Below are 6,790 nucleotides of genomic sequence, written 5' to 3'. Positions count from 1 at the left end.
AAAGGGGGGGGCTTGCCTGGTTGCTCTGGCAAGGAGGGGTCATCGTCGACGTAGTCGATCACAGGGGCGGCATCGGTCTCGGGGTCTATCGGAGAGAAGAGGGGGAAGAAACAGTAAATATAAAGCAAACAAGCATCACAAAGCATAACGTGGCAATATGTTGTGCCGGGAGTGACCTAACGTATGGCTACACGATATAGGTGAAGGGGGAATTCAACCGGGAATGTTTTCCCGGTTCCGGACCTGTGTCAGACAGATGACCGGAGGGGGAATGTCCCAAGTTCAGCATGCTAGGGGCATGTTACAGATGAACGGACCGCGTATTCAGATTCGTTGGATTTTTCTGAGCAACTTTCATATAGAAAACATTTTCATCCGAGTTACGGTTTATTTTCTATGAATTTTTAAAGATTAAACCATTTTCTGGAATTAAATAAATTATCAGAAAGGTTTATTGCGTCAGCATGACGTCACAGCGACATCAGCAGTCAGCAGGGCGGCTGACCAAGTCAAACCTGGCCTGTGGGTCCAGCGGGACCCACATGTCAGCCCCTGCTAGCCTAACAGTGCATTAAACTAACTAATCTAGGTTAATTAGCTACTAGACCCCACCTGTCATAGCCTAATTGGCTAAACTAATTAGTTTTAATTATTAAAACATTTTAATTAGAGGATTAAGCGGTGGGGCCCGCACGTCAGTGTCACAGGGACGCCTAGTCAGCAAGTTGACTGGGTCAACGGTTAGCGGGACCCAGTGGCAGTGGCTCAGCGGCGTGGTCCAGGGTTGCCGCGTCAGCGCCCCGTCGGACGGCGACCGGAGTCGCGCCGGCGACCATTCCCGTGGCGGAAGTCCACCGGAAATGGCCGGAAAACGGCTACAAGGCTCGGTTCGCCGCGTTTTCAGTCGCGTTCGAGAGCTGGCGTCGGCGCGCATCGCCAGGTGCCACCGGTTGGTCTCGGGGAGGCTCGATACGACGACGGCGAGAACCTTAGCGGCCGCCGGAGTTCGGCCATAGGCGGGATGAGCGACAGAGGCCACGGGGATGGGACCTAGCGGCACGAGCGGCTGCGGTGAGGGGACCTGAGCACGTTCCCATGCTCGGGCGAGCCTGACAGCGACTACAACGTCGACGACGAGCTATGCGGCGGAGCTAGGTTCGGGCGGCGATGGCAGAGGCTGCCATGGCGCGAGGAAGAGCACGGGGAGAGAGGGATAGGGAGGAGGAGCTCACTGGGCGCCTGTAGGTGTGCTCAGTGGGCTCGGGGCAGGTGCGGGGTGGCCGAATTCGACGCCGGCGTTCGTCGGAGCAGAGGAGGAAGAAGAGGTCATCGCGCTTGCTGTGGGGGCTCCTGGCTTGGTCCGGTGGTCGAGGAAGACGTCGCGGGGCACGACGGCGCTCGGGGATTCGTCGGAGAGGGCCGGGGACAGCGGTGGCCGCGGAATCAACCAACGCACGACGACGGTGGCGCTCGGGAGGAGTGAGCGCGTGAGGAAGAGGGGAAAGGTGGATCTGGGGGGGAGAGGCGCAAGTGGGAGTGGGGAGCTGACGAGGCCAGGAGGCTCGGCCTTATCCCCTCGGCGCGAGAAGCGGGGTGGCGAGGTGGTCGGGCGGCGACCGCGCGGGCGCGTGCCTCGGTCGGGTGAACAGGGGAAGGGGACGACCGTGGGGAGGAGTGGGCTAGGCTGTGCACTGTAGCAATGGGCTACAAGTGCACAGTAGTAGCTAGGCCCTTTTCTATTTCCTTTTTTTTAGAGAGAGAAAGGGAATTATTTGGCCAACTATTTCACTTAGCAAACATTTGGGAGGTGTCCCATTAAATCCCTGGTGATCATAGACATTGCCACAATTATTTTGGGGACCAGAAGAATTCATTTGTTTTTTTTAAAGGATAGCATTTAAAAATGCTGAATTGGTGCTGTTATAATTGCTAATGTTCATCTTTGCACCAAAGTGATGTTGTGTTCCTTAACAAATAATTGTTATGGAATTTTTGACTAATGATGAACATTTTTCCGGCAACTTTTGATCAACTTCAAACTTCACTTGAATTTGAATTGACTGGAATTTCAAATGGGATATTGGACAAAGATGATTAAGCACTGCTTGGGTAAATGGTTAGCTTAATCACAGAGGGTTACTGTAGCATGACACTGGGGGTGTTACAAATCTCCTCCACTACAAGAAATCTCGTCCCGAGATTTAAGTGGGGAAGTAAAGAGTAACTTCGGGAGAACTGACCCTTATAGGGTTAATTATCTGGTGAATAAATCAGGGAATGAGGCGGAAGTATCTCTCGAGTTGAACTTAAATAAAACGTCGAGAGCAAAGTATGAGGGTACCATGACAAGTTTTAACGGGCAGGCAATCATTCGATGCCTAATGAAATGGTGAAAAGGGGTTCCAAGCAACGGAATAATTATTGTTTCCGATGCCAGAATTGGTGATCTCATCGGAAGGTGGCTCGTGAATTACTTACGAGTCCACGCGAGAGGAATAACTTTGGGAACAGGGGGTGTACAGGAGAGCCAGGTTTCGATCCTGTGGAACTGTGGGTTATGGGCTCACCATGTGGGTTAAAAGTAGAAAGGGGGTTGACATCTTGTACGATCACGATAGCAAGGCATGTCAGAGGGTAGCCTATCAGTTATGTCGGCAACAACCTCGATACCAAGGGCGAGGGACGAAGAGAACCATCTTCCTGCTCGTTGAATGAGGCGGGCCAATAGGCAAGGTTCTCATCCATCGGTGGCATACCGGAATGTCATCAACAATAGCAACAGGGTCTTACTGACAAGGTTGTACAACGGGGTGTTTTATAAGCAGAAAATTATTCCTGCTTATATCATATAGCTCACAAGAAGGTTAAACAAAACAATGGAAAGGAGATAAGTGGTTATTAGGATAATCAGACCAATGGAAAGGAAAGGTGTTTATACCCAAGAATTGGGAGTATATCCTTCCCAAGGGGAAGCGGAGCAGGAAATACATGATATGACAGCAAGTTCAAAGGCATTTAGATAAAGGGGGAAAGGGAAGAATCATGATATTGCCCATACAACGGTGTTTGGATAATAGATCAAGAAACATTCGGCAATGTGTTTCCAACGTTCTTGTTGATATTCGAAATACCTCAGTCATGCTTCGAGGTAGCATTAACATGGTGCTACAAGTAGGGGTTGTAGTTGAAAAAACACAAGAAATACCCAAGGAAGAGTTGCGGGATTAGCAAGGAGTCCAAGGTATAACCAAGACATGATCAAACATGCGTTGGAAAGAAGACAAAGGGGGTTGTCGATGATAACTCAAATCATCGAAGGTCAAGGATGGTATTCCTCACCATGAATTCAATTGTCATTTCAATGCAAGTCAAAATGTTGATGCTGATCACGACGCATTTGTCGAGAGGCTCTATGAAGATGCCATCGAGGAGCGATGCCATCAAGCAACAGGAAGGATGAAGCGAAAGGTTATTGAAACTACGAGTACGACACCAAACTCGATAGCAAGCTTGTTGTTCATGGTAAATGGTATAATGAGGAAGATCGACATAAGCTTAGCTCGTCGTCGAAGATTGTGCTCCGGAAAGGACCTGGTAGCACAGTAGAAATTTAGCACGGTAACAATACAGCTGATCAGGCTAGGAATGACTTGAAGGATTATTAAACTCGTAAGCAACAAAATTTACTTAAGAGTTATAGAATCGAAATGTGGAATCGATTCACTTATCGGCGTTCTTGAGTGACTAACAACTCAAAACCCGGGGAAATATGAAATCAATGAGAAGCAATACCAAATGAAGACTCATAGGAAGCAACACGATTCTTTGTTATTCTCGAGGTACCGAAGGGTAATACTCGAAGGAAAATCAAAATAGAGGTTGCGGAGATGCATTGGTCTGTAGAAGACAAGTGCTTTAACTTGTCCGAGAAATGGAATCAAAGGGGAACAACCATGTTCAGAACCACGGTTGCAAAGGACCAAACATAGATACCATATGAACTTATAACAAGGGGATTATTATTATCACAAGAAGCTTCCATGATAAGTTTCACATCGGGTCCATGGGCATGAACACAAAGTTCAAGGTCGACTCCCACTTCTTCAATGCATAACCTTTCATTCACTCCTCGTTTTTTTGAAGAAATTGTAGTGCAGAGGATTTATCTGCCGAAGTACCAGTAGAGTAAGACTCGTGAGAACTCTCGGGTTCACACGGATTATGGAAGGCATAAGTTCAACCCATCGGGGCATTTTTACGAATCTATACAACCATCAACCAAGCAAAGATACGAGTTCAAAAGAAGAGTATCGGAGTCAAAGCAGATGATACAATTTACCGAAGGTGTTATGTATCAGGGAAAAACTCACAAGACTTTGGATGTGAAGGACTCAGTCGGATAACAACCCAGCAATGGATCTGGCGATTCACGACAGAGTTGATGTGATTATCGGTAATCAATCAGATGAAGAAGGGGATGCAAAGGCATTGGCTTATAGAAACGTCTGAATGATTCGATGCTTGGGTACAAAGGAATTATGATTTCAAGACGAAGGGTCGGAAGTAGAGGCTCTGATCAAAAGATGATAAGTTGAATAGACTTAGAGGTGCACCTGATCAAAACTTGATTGGGCAAGAACCAGCTCATAACCGGAGCGATGTCGGAGACGGAAAGAAAATTTCCAAGGATTAATTGGTGATTACCAGTATTTGCTCACACGTTGAATCCATAGGAACAGAAGTACAACCACAAAGAATTTTAAAGGATATTGCTCGACATACGGAACTAATCGTAGTGCAAGCAGGCAAGGAGAATCAAGAGCAATAGGCTGCAGAGGATTTTCGGAAGATCACATAGTATTTCGAAGAATTTTGTGAATCACACGAACAACTGAGGATGAACGGATCCTCGGTGAGTGCGAGGAATTATCCGAAGGGGGGGTGTATTCATGGGGCAAAGAACTGCAAGGCAGTAAGCTCAATGGATTCTTGAAGCAATAGAGAATTTCGGGGCATCTTGTAATAACAAGAGCATCGAGGAATGATTATATGGACGGCAAGTGTATGTAGCTATCCATGGGGATTTATCGGTGGTAGAGAAATGCAATGGCAAAGGGCACAAGGGTCTCGGGAAAACATCGAGGAGTATCTGCAGAATCTTCTGGCGAAGCAAGCGATCATCTGCAGTGAAGGGGCTCTCCGGGAGGAAGTGGTTACGAGATCCTAGAGTCAGAGTTAGTAAAATCTTTAACCCGAATAGAAGAGAGTTCAGAGTCCCAGAGTATAGACGAGGAATAAAAGATCCTAATACCACCCAATGGTGACGTGGGCCCGTAAGCCACACAGCCAATGTTAGTAAAAGTTTTTCAGTGACTAGACTCAACTTCGGTCAAGGAGTTGGAAAGGGGGCTACCTATAGGCAGTCGGCTCTGATACCAACTTGTGACGCCCTCAATTCAATCGTACACTAATCATACACGCAAATGTGTACGATCAAGATCAAGGACTCACGGGAAGATATCACAACACAACTCTAGACACAAATTAAAATAATACAAGCTTTATATTACAAGCCAGGGGCCTCGAGGGCTCGAATACATCAGCTTGAATACAAACGAGTCAGCGGAAGCAACAATATCTGAGTACAGACATGAGTTAAACAAGTTTGCCTTAAGAAGGCTAGCACAAAAGCATCTACGATCGAAAAGGCAAGGCCTCCTGCCTGGGAGCCTCCTAACTACTCTTGGTCGTCGGCGTCCGTCACGTGGTAGTAGGCACCCTCGGGGTAGCAGCAGTCGTCAAAGGTGGCATCTGGCTCCTGGACTCCACCATCTGGTTGCAACAACCAGAAAGAAGAAAGAAGGGGGAAAAGGGGGAGCAAAGCAACCGTGAGTACTCATCCAAAGTACTCGCAAGCAAGGATCTACACTACATATGCAACATTATCAAAGGAAGGCTGTATATGTGGACTGGGCTGCAGAAATGCCAGAATAGAGAGAAGGTCTAGTCCTATCGAAGACTAGCATCTTCTGGAAACCACCATCTTGCAGCAAACAAGAGGGAGTAGAGTAGCATAAAGTAAAGCGGTAGTAGTGTTATCAACCTCGGCCAGAGATCCTTTCTCGACTCCCTGCGAGAAAGCAATCCCAGAGCCATACTATCCAGTTATCATCACAATCAAATCCTCATCACCATCCAGTTCTCATCACAAGTATCCAGTTCTAGTTGTATCGATCGGGATACAACTCCAAGTGTCCGTTACCGTAGGACAGGCTATCGATAGATGTTTTCTTCCCTGCAGGGGTGCACCAACTTAACCCCCACGCTCGCTTAACTCCGGCCGGACACACTTTCCAGGGTCATGCCCAGCCTCGGCCAAACAATACGCCGCAACCCGACCTAGACTTAACAGAGAGGTCAGCACGCCGGACTAAACCTATGCCCCCAGGGGTCATGGGCCATCTCCCCGGAAACTCCTGCACGTTGCGAACGCGGCCGGTGAGCAGACCTAGCTACCTCCCTAAAAAGGCAGGAGCTTACCAGTCCAACCCGGCGCGCGCCGCTCCGTCGCTGACGTCTATTAAGCTTCGGCTGATGCATACGACGCAGAACGCCCATACTATGCCCACGTGATGGTTAGTGCTATCAGGCCAGAGGCCCCTCGGATCAAATATCCAAATCGTAGTGGATTAGGAACGCGCGGTAACAAGCAGAGACTCACGAAAGAGGTGACCCCGTTGCCCCGTCTCGAGGACTTGCGGCAAGGGCTAAGAATGCCCGGCCACGCCTC

This window comes from Triticum dicoccoides, chromosome 1B (assembly GCF_002162155.2).
Source record: "Triticum dicoccoides isolate Atlit2015 ecotype Zavitan chromosome 1B, WEW_v2.0, whole genome shotgun sequence".
In the NCBI taxonomy this organism is placed as follows: Eukaryota; Viridiplantae; Streptophyta; class Magnoliopsida; order Poales; family Poaceae; genus Triticum; species Triticum dicoccoides.
The sequence above is the reverse complement of the archived record's forward strand: the minus strand, read 5'-3'. Positions refer to the sequence as shown.